Raw genomic sequence first — 13,076 nt, 5'->3', positions numbered from 1 at the left:
ATAAAAAAAATGTTCCTGTGCTCAGAAAGATCAAGCAAAACTCATAGTTATTTGCAGACCATTCTGGTGTCTGCCTTGCCAGGATCTTACCCCATAGCTGTCCAGCTTCTTTCTGAATTTTATCTCCATCCTGTTTCATCTAGAGTATGCAATTTAACATGTGAAATTGTAAGAACATGATTTTAGTTTGTGGAGAAAAATGAGAGAGAAAATTGACCTTATTTTTAGTCTGGAAATAACTGTGACAACTTTTTCTTCTAAAATAGTGTCTATAACAGACTTCATTATAATTTAACAAAAATTGAATTATATTTATTAACATGGCTGTATTTTTTTTATTATAGCAGTCTGTAACAGCTTTGTTTCCTTATGTCTGCCAAAAATTGTATGTAGCACTGAAAGCAAAAGCTAGTTTGTATGACTCCTAATCTGAGACTCAATCTCATTTATTTTAACTACATGGAGTACTCTGTATCACTTGCCAGCGAGTCCATAACTTTATTCAGATGGTTCTTCAGTAAAGCCCAGTAAGCACTTATAGCATGGCTATGCATGGATATTTTCTCAGAATTTGGCTTCAGTTCAGAAAACATTAAGACGGAATTGTGAATGAGAGTTCTGAAAGCCTTCCCAAAGCCGTTATAACTGATAATTTTTCACAGTATGAGAAATTGTACTTCATCAGCTACCGCCTTGTTTCACATGCTGAAATGCCAAGGCTTTCAGTTCTGTCCCTCTCACTAAGAGTCAACAGCAAGTGGAGTGTCAAGCAAAGAAAACAGGGTGTCAGCAAGGATACTCTGGCAACACAAAGAAGTACTATTAGGAAATGTGCAAATGTGCATTTGTTAATGTTAGAGATGTAACGAAGCCCGAAGACTGATGGGATTGCTGTGCTGTGCAGCAGAGGAATGAAGAGGTAATGCATCAGGCATGAGTAGCCCTGCTCTGTAACGGAGGAGACTGCGTTTTCTGATAACACCTAAGTTTTCTAAAAGAGCAAGAATGTATTATGGGATTTTTTTTGTTTAGTTTTTTAAATCTTCATTTAGTATGCACTATAGCTTGAAGATAAACCCAAGAAGTTCTGTGTTGAATTGTAAACACAGATCCATAGATTTCATGAACTTTTCTCAGATTCAGTCCTAGACAAGAAATCTTTTGGTGTTGTCTGCTTTCACTTTCTTATAAAGTTTATACTGTGTTCTTCATGAGAAAATGACCTGTTGTATGCTTTGTGAGACTATTTTGTAACTTGATGATATGGTTCAACCACTTGAACATCTCAGAAACATTTTGGAAATATTTCTGAGTAATTCTGTCTGATTTTTAATACCTCCCAGGATTTACCAGACTGTAAGAAAGCACAGAAATAACCTCTCTTGTGGAATACTTCTCCTTCTCATGTACTAAATAGACAAAGTACAGCAAACTGAACACATTAATCATCTGGAAAGGCAGGAAACAGAGTTTAGCCCAACACTGGGAATTATAAGATCTGGGTCATATAACCTTTGACAAATTGTGTTCCTGTTGACAAAACGGAGACTTAACTGCTGTTTTCAGGATGGTAAAATAGAAACAAGGACATATAGCTGATCTATCACTCGCTTTCCAACTCTTATTTTCATAAATGATAATGAGTTGAAAGAATTTGAGTATTTTTTCTAAAACTGAAAACTCCAGGCCCTGTCTTTAGGGTAATACATAAAATATTATGGGGTTGGAACGGGGTAAGAATATTGCAAATGAACAGAGCAGACTGTGGCAGGATTATCAATAAGGGCTCATTTGCACTTCTGAGAATTCCCCCTCCTCAGAGCTCAGTTTACCCAGGAATCCCTGCAGACACCAAGTCCTGCCTGCGAGGATGGATGTCAGCAGGAAAGGACTGGGCTGAATCACTGATACTAGATGTAGGGCATGGCCATAGCACAGAGGAGTTGTCTGTGTAGAAGTGAAACCAAAGAAATACAGTAGAGGTGTCATGAGAGATGTTTGGGGGCTCTCAGTGTTATCTTAAGAGTGGGATAATGAAACATTATGCTTCAAACCAAGCAAGTTTAGAGATTATTTTGCTTTCATAATTTGGTTGGTTGGTTAATTTTTTTATTGCTCCATAGAAAATTGTGATGACAAGTCAAAATTGGCAACCTTCACAGAAATCCAAAGTAATAATCTGTTTATTCAAAAAATGAAAATTATTATGATACTATAAGACCTCGGCAAGAGTTTGGTTTTGTTTTGAAGTACAGACTTGTGGAAAAGCACTAACTCACCAAAATAGTTCCCATATCCCTTTCAGAATATAAATAAAATATGCATCCATACTGACAGTGAGGTAGGCAGATGATCAAGAGGGTTGGCACCTTTTAAATAGAAACACTAGTGCTCTTTATGTTGCAGTGATGTTGCAGTCTTATTGGAATTTAAAAGAAGATAAAGAAGGGCAAGAGAGGTGAACAAAGGGACAAAAGATTTAAAATGATCTGTTTGTGCAATATGCAAACTCCTCTTTACTGTACTGCATTCATTAGGCCTGGCTGAATTACTTGGGGTGAATAATTTATGCCACAATTTTTACATTTTTTCCATAAAAGGGTTTATTTCAAGGTCTACATGAAATTGAATAATACCTGATAAATACTTTGTTAATCTTATTTTGTATTTACAAATTATATCAAATAGCAACAAATTATTTGCAACCCCATCTTCATGTGATTTGAACCAATCAACAGTAAAGAAAAAGTGTCTACAAAATAATAAATCCTCAAAATGCATAAATAAAAAAATCCTTTTTTAAAACATAAATTTAATTTTAGAAAGCACCTGTAAATGAATTAGTACTAAGAAATTATTTTCTTATTTTTTAAATACCCTTCAGGGAATGTAGGAGACAAAATAAACATAGTGAAGTTTTCTTTGGAACTCTCTGTCTTCAAAGTTAGTTTGGGATCCAAAAAATAAAATTTTATTTTTATTGTATAGCAAAGAATTTACAGACAGAATTTAGAACTGCGTTTCAAATGGTCCACAGGAGAGAAAATTTCTGGGGCTTCTAAACAAATATGATTACGCAGAAGTCATTGCTAGAGGAGCAAGGATTGTCCCTCCATAGGTAATTTGAATCCCAGAAGGCAAGACAGAAACAAAGCACATGTACCCAGATGTCCCTTATCTCTTTCCTTCAAACGTGCAAGCCGCATGCATTACAGTCCTGCAACAATTCATCTTCTGCAGGAACCATACAGAATTAATGTCCTGCTTATCATCAGTTTCTCCGGGGCATCCTGAAAGAAGGGAATGGGAAATCACAAAGGTCCACAATTTGGAGACCTTTCAATTTACAGTCTCACTTATTTGCAGGCAAAGCCCTCCTGCAGCCTATACAAGCTGAAATAAATTAAAGTGTCCTAGCTTTAGTTGCTCATGCTTCAACTTTGGTCCTGTGAGTGGATATGAATTCAGAATCTTTTGTGGTGCTATATGGATAACTAAACATCTGCATCTGCTCTTATTTTTTAGAAATATAATTACCTTAAAAAACAATTTACTGATAATGAGGGAACTGAAAAGTTTTGCTCTTCAGCAATAATGGTGACTCTCCAGTGGTATGAATTGTAAAAGTGGGTACTCCACCAGTAGAAAAAGTCATCCCTGACTAAATTCAGAACACTGATTTGTTAACTGGAATGACACCATTTTACAAAATTATTCTTTATTATTATCATTCCTCTTTGAAATAAGTGGAACAGTTGAGTTGCTTTGATTTTTTTATTGAAATGATGATCAGAGTTTTAGGGTTGGCAGAACAACTCTAATCATCTGGAACTGTCAGAATTTGCATTTATTATTTGTATATTTTTATTTGTATTAATTTATTTGTACCTATGTGAATTGTACCTAGCAGATGATTAATATATTATAACACAGTGTTTGAGACGCATAATAAATCTGCTTAGATGTAGAAAAGTGCTAAAATAGATTATAATTCAATGCATCCTTCCTTTAAGAGATTTGACCTCTATCTCCCTATTTAAAATAATGTTCTACAACAGATGTAGTGTTTTAAAAAAAAAAATCAAAACATATCTATTAGTTGTGGGTTTTTGGAAAAAAATAAGTTTGAGTAGGACTGTATTTCACAACTAACTCAATCAACTTCAGAGAACAATGGCTTTGAAAACCTTCTCTGAGGCTTTGTATAGAAGACACTACCTGAAAGAAGTGTTGTATTCTGTTATTAGGTGGCTTTGTTAGAATTTTTACATGAAAGCTGCATTCATTTTGCTTTGCTGTTCATCTACATAGTTCACTAGATAAGAATGTGCTGCACACACAGCAAAACAGGAAATATATCCTTTAAAGAATTTGAATAAATTTTGTCATGGCTTGCTTGGTATTGTTTTGCTGGAAAGAAACTCATACCAAACCAAATTAGTGTTTATCATAATGCTTTAAATGCCAATAGTTTCTGTTGTTATTGTAGTAAAAACAAACTACCATTTTTGGTTTTGTTTTATCATTAAAGAGAACATCAGAATGATGATCAGAAAGAGAATACAATATTCACATTTCATCATTGTCTTTAGGGCAGACAAGACTTTCTTCAGCTAGGAGTGGTGTGTGATGGAGATGATAATATGTTACATCTTGATTCTGTAAATAAGTGAAGTTAGTTTGGCTGTACAGGGACATTCAGTCTGTCTGTATATGACTAGCTGTAAGACTGGACCTTATTGTTTAGGACTTATGACCAGAGGTTTTATACCTCTTCTGTACATAGCATTTGCCTGCTGAGAACTTAATTTGACATTTCTTTACTTCTTTTTGTGCTCTCCATGTGTTTCTACTAAAATATTATTTTTCAGGGGAAAGAAAGACAGGACAGTTGTCCATGGCCAACTAACTTGCTCCCAACTAGATATACACCAGTGCAGTGCTTCTGTTAAAAAAAAAAAAATCTCATTCCATTTTCTAGCTTTTATCTTTGTATCTGGGTTATTCTTACATGCTCACTGTCATTCAAGTTCAAGTTTTCATTTGGCTTTAAATTTTTAAAATTTTGCCTTGCAGTCTTTTGCTCAAGTATCTGGTGTTGAGGATGCTTTGCAGAGGCCACCAATTTTCACATCACAGGGTTTTGTTGAGTGATTTCTGGTAAATCTTTCTCTCAAGAACAAGAGCAAGAATTTATTTTTATATTTAGATGTGCTCAGAGGAATGAAAAGGTTGAGGATCTGTAACACTTGTGCTGCTTACAGGCTTTGAATCATGACATGTAATCACATACTATGTGTGGCTTTCTGACTGCAAGCCTTCTTACTCTCTCTCCACCCTCCTCTTCAGTTAGATTGCAAGCTGTAACCATTCTTGGATATCACACAAGAGCATCCAGCAGTGGATGCTTGGGAAAAGAGCAAAAGAGTAGAAGTGCACTTCTCATGTATTCTCAGTGATAATTTGAGTGTTAGGTAATGATAAACATTATAGTCGTTTTCAGGAGTACTGCACTTGCTGTCTAATAATTTTTAATGTCTTTTGCTTTTAAAGAGCCTTTTACCATTTGGCCTTCACCATATCCTGTGGAAAGAACTTCACAGATTAATTTATGTACATTTACCTTTCGTTTTAGGTCTCAGTTCTTTCCCTTTTTAAAAGACACTCAAGATTTTATATATCTTTTTCATAATAATCCTGTTTTATCTGTTAACCAACTCATAAATCCTAATCTATTTAGTTCTTGTATAGAAGTTTCATACCTCCAATCATCCATTTCTTTGTTCTCTGTGTTGTTCTTAGTTCCACTATATTTTCTTGATACAGAGGTGACCAAAATAATCCACACAACATTCAAGATGTGAATATGAAATGGATTTTCACAGAGGTAGATTGTTATTTTTGTGTCATTTTCTATATCTCTCATCACCATTTCAGCACGAAATGTGTGTTTGTAACTCTGTTGAGCAATAAGATGATGAACTGTCCAAAATCTCTTTCCTGAGCAGCAGGAACCAGTTTGGCGTCCATCAGGGTATACGTGCAGAGAGGATGGTTTTCCTATATAAGTTATTTCCATTTCTTCACATTTATATCAGAGAAATCAACAGGTTGTTAACATTACTCTATTCATTGTACACCTCTGGTGTTTATTTCCTTTGTATGCCTGACCAGCAGATGCACTGACTTCAGCTGCAACTCTGTCTTAAGCTGCAAAAAATGTGCTTGACTCAGAACATTCACTCCTAAATCCACTGGTTTGTTTTGTTTGTTCCCCATCAAAGACAAGGCTTATCCCTCTCATTCTAGAACTGTATATCCCCTGGAGTACCTTTCATTTTTTGAGCTGAACTGTTTTATTGACTGTAACATTGCATCTTGTTTGCTGCTTTGTCAGCTTGCCTGGGGCATCTCAAACTTATTATAGAATGTTAATAAATGCCATCTGCTGTTCTGTATTATATGATGAAAGATATGGGTCTTCGCAGTGTATCTGCCATCAGTTCTGACTTTCAAAGACAGTACTTTCTCTTAAGAATGTAGAATTAGATTTTCACTAGTATTTTTTGCAATTACTTGAGCCTAGATTCATCTCATTAAACTTTAGGGACCTACCTGAGGTACCTATAATATGAACACAGTTGCCTTTGGTTCATTGTGGAATCAATGCAGAGAAAATGTGTATAAGATGATTCATTCCATGTAAGAGTTGGTTCATCCTCTCAGAAATGCCTGTCTTTCCCTAGCTGACACTCCATATGCAGAGCCTCAAAGAGCTGTGCTGGTAATTTAGATACTCCAATTACATGCTGATGTTAGATGAATTAATTCCAGGCTATGATATTCTAAAATGTGAATTCTTCAGAGTCACAAATTATTGAAAAGCTTGGTTTTCAATAAAATAATTTAAAAATGGTTATTAAACTTCCTGCTTTATCAAATCAGAAAATGTATAAATTATTCTCAGAATGTTCTTGACAAAGGTCAGTCACTGTTTTTGTGATCAGATTCTACAACAGTTGTTATTACTGGTACATCTGGACAAGACAAATACATGTAAGTTTAATTATGGTTGCCGTGGATAAAGTATAAAAGGAGCTCAAGTGCCACATATTTTTAGGAGACTTTTAAAAAGAAGAGGAATAATTATTTTGCCATATTATTCCCCTACTAAAAGTCACCTCTCTCACTTGACCTCAGCTTTTGAGGAGAAAGATAAAGGGCAATTGGGAGGGAAGAGAAAGATTTTCTAGAATGCTTCCTTCCACAAACTGAGAAACTTAGGTAGTCCTGCTGGATGGAATAATAGGGGGTTTTTTTCATTCCAAGTACGTACGAATGCCCTGTAAGATGCTTGTGTATGTATACCCATACATATAAAATTATTCAAAAGATGATCATGAACTGTCACAAGTGCTGTATACACTAGCTGATGATACAGAGCCACACGCTATTTAGCCCAGAAAGGTCTGAGTCTGGGCTACTAAAACCTTTTTACCTTAGTAGAGCGAAGCCCACAGGAATATGGCCTTTAAAAGACTTCTGTTGTGGCCTGGAAGAAAAAACTCTGGAAATATCATAAAGGGTTCTAGTTTTCTGTAGAAATATTTTTTTTCTCTGTTTTAGATTCTCTGTGCATACCTGAGATTAAAAGAGATAATAAATAAGTAGCTCCTTGCATTAAAACAAAAAAAGTCTTCAGTAAATAACGAAGTAAATTTTTCCCACCTATTATGTAAAATACCTATGTGATCTACTACAAAATTCAGCAATTACTGACTAAAGAGAGCCCAGTTCCTCATTGCAGAAGATAACCTGATATCTCTGCAATAGTATCATTCTCTGATGAAAGCAATGACTGTACAGAGCCCCTGGAACCATCTCACCACAATTTTGAAATATGAGACACCTAACCTAGAAAAGCAGGTCCTCTAGAACCCTTCTTTGTTCAGTGGAGAGATACAGATACTGTTAAAAAGAGTGATTCAAACCATCTAGGACCCTAGGATCTCAGTTGTTTTCTGGAGCTGCCAGCCTCATTTCTTCTGCTGGTTAGTAGCTTAAGGTGGTTATACCTCTAACTCAGAAAAATACTTAAAGTTAAATTAAGTGTATCAGAGCTAAAAGACTCTTTCTTTTAAAAATGAAATGTTTCTGGGCATGCTCTGCATCTGCAACATGTGTGTAACCATGAAGTATGAGGTAGGTGTTTGTTCCACCTCGTCTCTATTTCAGTGCACAAAGGGGCAGAAGACCATCAATGCTGGTAAGTTTTCTGTGTTTATTCTTTGTGGTAGTGAATGTAACAAGGATATAAATTTGAAGATCAAAAAGTGTTTTAACCCACAGAAAATGTACAATGTACAGGACCTTTATTACTTTTAGATGAGAGAAGTCAGAAACTGCACAAACATACCAAACCTCAAGAAATTACTGTCCACCCATCTCAGTATTAAAAGTGTGGAGGAACAGGAGCATTGCAGCAGACCTCTGAAAAGACAGAGGCAAACAGAACGAAGGGAATGTGGAGAGCTTGCTGTTGAATATGATTTAGTGTCTGAAGTTCTGAAAAGAGCTATTCTGATTCAAATAATCGCTTCTGAATTTACAAAATATGGCCTAGACAGTCTTTTTATACTTGCAGTACTAGAAGTAATTGATATCTCTTTAGCATCAGGAAAATGGTCTCTGTTGAATAGTCAGATACAAAAATGTGTGGAAATCTGCTGTCACAGAGAATCTTCAACCATTGTGTTTTGTAATAGCAGAGAACTGGGTGGTGCAAAGTGATTCTTGCCCATACCTATTATAAGTGATTTGGCACGGACTAGGTTAGGCAGAAGGGAAGGAGGTAAATTTCTTTCTCATCACTGAGAGCATCTCTCAGATACTAAATCCTCAAGCTCCAGAGACTTTATGGCTATGCTGGAGTATATCCAACAGAGGATTCAAAGGCCATTTCAGCAGTACATGTGCGCATAAACTCAAACTTTCATGACAACTCAAGTTGTGAGGGAACTGGACTCAGGTGAGACAATACAATTAGAAACATATGCTTGGTTTTAAACACTGCAGGCACCTTCTGTAGCTGGGAACAGCTGTTGTTACAACTCTTTTAAAGATCTAAGCACAGGAAAGGACAAGGGACCTCTATAAAATACATGACAATAATAAAAGTACAGACTTAATGGAATTTTCTTCATTTTATTTTATTTAATTAAGGGTGTGGGATTAAGAACCAAAACCATTTTAACATTTATTACCTAGAATATATTTTATATGTTTTCTCCTGGTCATTGCTCATGAAGAAAATTTAATACAGATGTTTAGTTTTAGAAAGCCTTACAGTTAGATCCTAATCATGTCAGTGAATATAATTTATTTAAAAGCCTTAAGATGTATTCTTGTTCTTTTTTTAATATGAGAATTATGTGTGACTATGTATGAGAACCACAGACTAAAAAATATTTAGTTCTTTTCTGAATGGAGTATAAAAAGATGTAATTTTGGTTCACTAACTGTCCACTAGATTTTGTATTTAGTTTTCTCAGTTTCATGAATTTTATTAGCTGAAAGAGCCCTGAAGGGATAAAATAAGAGTGTTAAGGTTTAGGAGACAAAAGGGTGCAAGAACTTCTTGCTACTCTTTACCAGAACTGGGAATTGAATCCAAGATAGTAAAATGTTTAAGCACTCACTAGTATCTAAAGCATGCAGCAGTACAATCTATGATTAGTTAGAGGCAATATAAAAGAAACTAGGGACCATTTGGAGACCTGCTCAAATGGTATGGCTCACATCACATGGTTAAACTTCCTTGCATCCCTTCTCCAAGGCCAGAGTAATTGTGTTAAAATTGCTTAGTAGGACACTTTTGTGCTTTTTCCCTAACTGCATGTGCTTTTTCCCTAGCTGAGCCTGGGCATTGTCTAGCAAACTACTAATTTCCCCAGGGCAAGAACAGTGGAGAATGCATTGAAAATTAAACAGTATGGGTGTCAGTGCCCTGGCCTTAATTTGTTCACTAACACAGATTTAACCAAAGGTTCCTAACACTGCCAAGGAACAGGAATTGACAGTGTGTTTTTATATAAAGGAGTTTTTCTTATTCAGTTTTCGATATCTATAGGAAATTATACAGAAAAAGAGTTACAAATTCTAGATTATGCACTCATAAACTAGGAAGTTCAATACAGGGTTCAAGTTGGGAACGTAACACAAATTACAGCAATTTAGGCTTTTATCCCTCCTGTGTGCTGTGTGAAGCACAGGTTCTTTGAAAAAATTTCTGACAGTGAATTTAAAGATTGCTGTAGTACAAACATACAGAGACATGAATTACAGTTGCACAGATAGTCTTACTAGTAGTGTTTTACTTCAGGCATTTTATTTTTATATATAAATAAAATATTTCTAAATCAGTCTGAGCCAAAAAGCCTGACTAGTCTCCATATAAACACAAAACAAGATTTTGAAACAAATTTTGTATCATCTTATTCACCAGAGTAATTTTTTTGTCAAAATAATACTATCATTTTGTCAGGTTTTCTCATAACTCAACCAATCTTTGGCTGTCTTTGTTGGTTAAGTGGTAAGTTGTTTGGGAAAAGACTATGTTTTCTGATGTGTGGATTTCCATCTGTGGCTGAGTGTCTGCATCTATGTTCAACCTTCATTGTAGAGCTCACTGGAAATCTAGTTAATAAGTCACTGGAATCTAGAGAGCTGTTCTGCTGACCAAGTTGTACAGAGGACTCACTTTCACAGATGTTCAACACCTTTTTTGACATCTTGGGCTGTCCAAAACATCCTGTGGGAGTAGTTTCGTGTGTACCAGGACTTATGACAGGATTTTTAAGGCACTCCCACACTTCTCTAGAGCTAGTTGAAGGCCAGATTAAATACTCTTAGAAAATGACACTGGACAACAGGCAACTGAACTTGACCTAGACATTTCCTTATGGGTCATGCTGTCCTGTCCAGGACACCCATAGCCACTTATTGACTGTTTCCATTGCCTAGGAAGAGCCATATGAAGCTTAGACAAATGTACATGTAGATGTCACAGACAAACTCCTTTAATATGGAGATAAATCCCAGCTTCTGGGCTTGATTCAGCTGTCAATACAGACACCTAGTATCATATGAAATGTCCTGGGGTATCCTGCCTAGCATTTGCTGCTACTTCATATGGACTTGGGTCTCCTGTAGGTCCTGTGTCATATCTGCCAGCTGTATGTGAACATCTTTGAATAATAGCTTACGTCTCAATTACACTAGATGCTTATATTTAGAAACTCGCTGTATCTGAATAAAGCACAAGCATCTTTTCAGCGTTTCCAGATTCATTCAGAACTGAACAGTTAACAGTAACTAGAGATAGATGTGGCCAGTTGCCTTTAATACATGACATATTTTAGGAAAAAAATTTTCGGTTTGCAGTTATGTTGCTGTTCTAGTGTGTTAAGAAAGGACTAAGCCTCTGAAACAATTACTTCACAGTTTGACCAAACCCAGAAAATAAGCAAAACCTTATACTCTTCATAAATCACCAGTATTTAGTCCTCTCAAGCATTAATATCAACAGTAGCTGATATTTTGGTTTTGAATTCTCATGGGGAAGGTGGCAGAGGAATTGTAACAAGAAGATTTGGTAAACATAGTTTTATTAAAAAAAAAAAGTAACACATACTAGAATGTGTCTTTATATATATATATATTTAATATCAAAATAAAAGAATAGCTTGTTTGATCCAGCTTCTTACATTCCTGCAGATACTCACTGCTTCCTTAGACAGCCTGGCTGAATAGGGAACCATCTAGACAAGTGGTGTTGTCTTGCCATAATGATGACTTCCTCAGATGTTGTTAGGAAAAACAAAGTTGATTCAAATTAAAAAAGAAAAAAATGACACAATGATTTCCCATTGGAAAATGAGGTTCCATCCCACTTGGAATAACCTGTGGGAATGTGGTAGTTGGGTAATATTTCTCCTGGGAAAAAAAAATATAATTACCTGATTACCTTGATTTTCCTATAACTATAATGTTAAAACATTTTATTATACAGTCCTTGCTTACATTCAGGCCATTCTGAATTTTAGTTAATATTTAAATTATTTTCTTATCAAATTATATAAATTAAATAATATTTCACTTATATGATATTTAACATTAGAAATTTTTGCTGTTGTCAGCATGCGTGGTTCTAAGACGTCCAACTTCATTCTTTTGGGAGACTAAGGGAAGTGTTCCTTTCACTGATAATTACAGAAATCAGACTTTTGTGCTAATTTGGAAAGAAAACAAATCTTAAATGCTGGATTTCCCCTTCGGAATATAAGATTTGGATGAAATGTGAAAATACATTTTCCAGCCAGCTACATAACCATTAATGTTATGCCCTTGCTACTGCAGATAGAGCAATGAGACAAGGGAGAGTAACCATGCCACTGTTATGTTCTCTGCTAATTGTCAGCCCCCTCTTACAGCTCTGTATCCAAACCAGATTCTCTGCCACAGTGTTGCAGAGAGAAAGGGAATGCTGAACAGCTTGAAATCTTGTAAAAAACAGTAAAATATAAAATATATATTTCCATCCTCTTTCACATAACTCTATTGCTCATTCTACTCATGCCTTTTTATTGAAAACATATACACCAGAAATGGATTTTTTCATGACATTTTTCATGACATTTTTCTAAAAGTGGTATTCAGAAGTGCAGACCATTTTAATTAGCAGCTTCTAATAAAGCGAAGGTCTATTATGTCAGGCTTGGAAGAAATCGATCCTTTCACAGTGAAAACATTAGAAAGAATTCCAAAATCCTTTTTCAATGCATGTGATCTGTGTTGAGATGTATTTAGTGTGTATCTTTCATCACACCACAGGGAATTTCATACTAGTATATTAACATTAAGAATTTTTTTTTTTTTCGCGTAAAGCTTTTGGTCAGAATTTATATGCACTGTCACATACTAGGGTGTCTCAGTGTATGTTCCATGACATGTAGAATAATGATAGCATAAACCTGAGGTACAGCATAAATGTCAGCACACTCCCTCAGCTATTTCAT

Source organism: Strix uralensis, chromosome 5, assembly GCF_047716275.1.
Source record: "Strix uralensis isolate ZFMK-TIS-50842 chromosome 5, bStrUra1, whole genome shotgun sequence".
In the NCBI taxonomy this organism is placed as follows: domain Eukaryota; kingdom Metazoa; phylum Chordata; class Aves; order Strigiformes; family Strigidae; genus Strix; species Strix uralensis.
Note: the sequence above shows the minus strand (reverse complement) of the source record.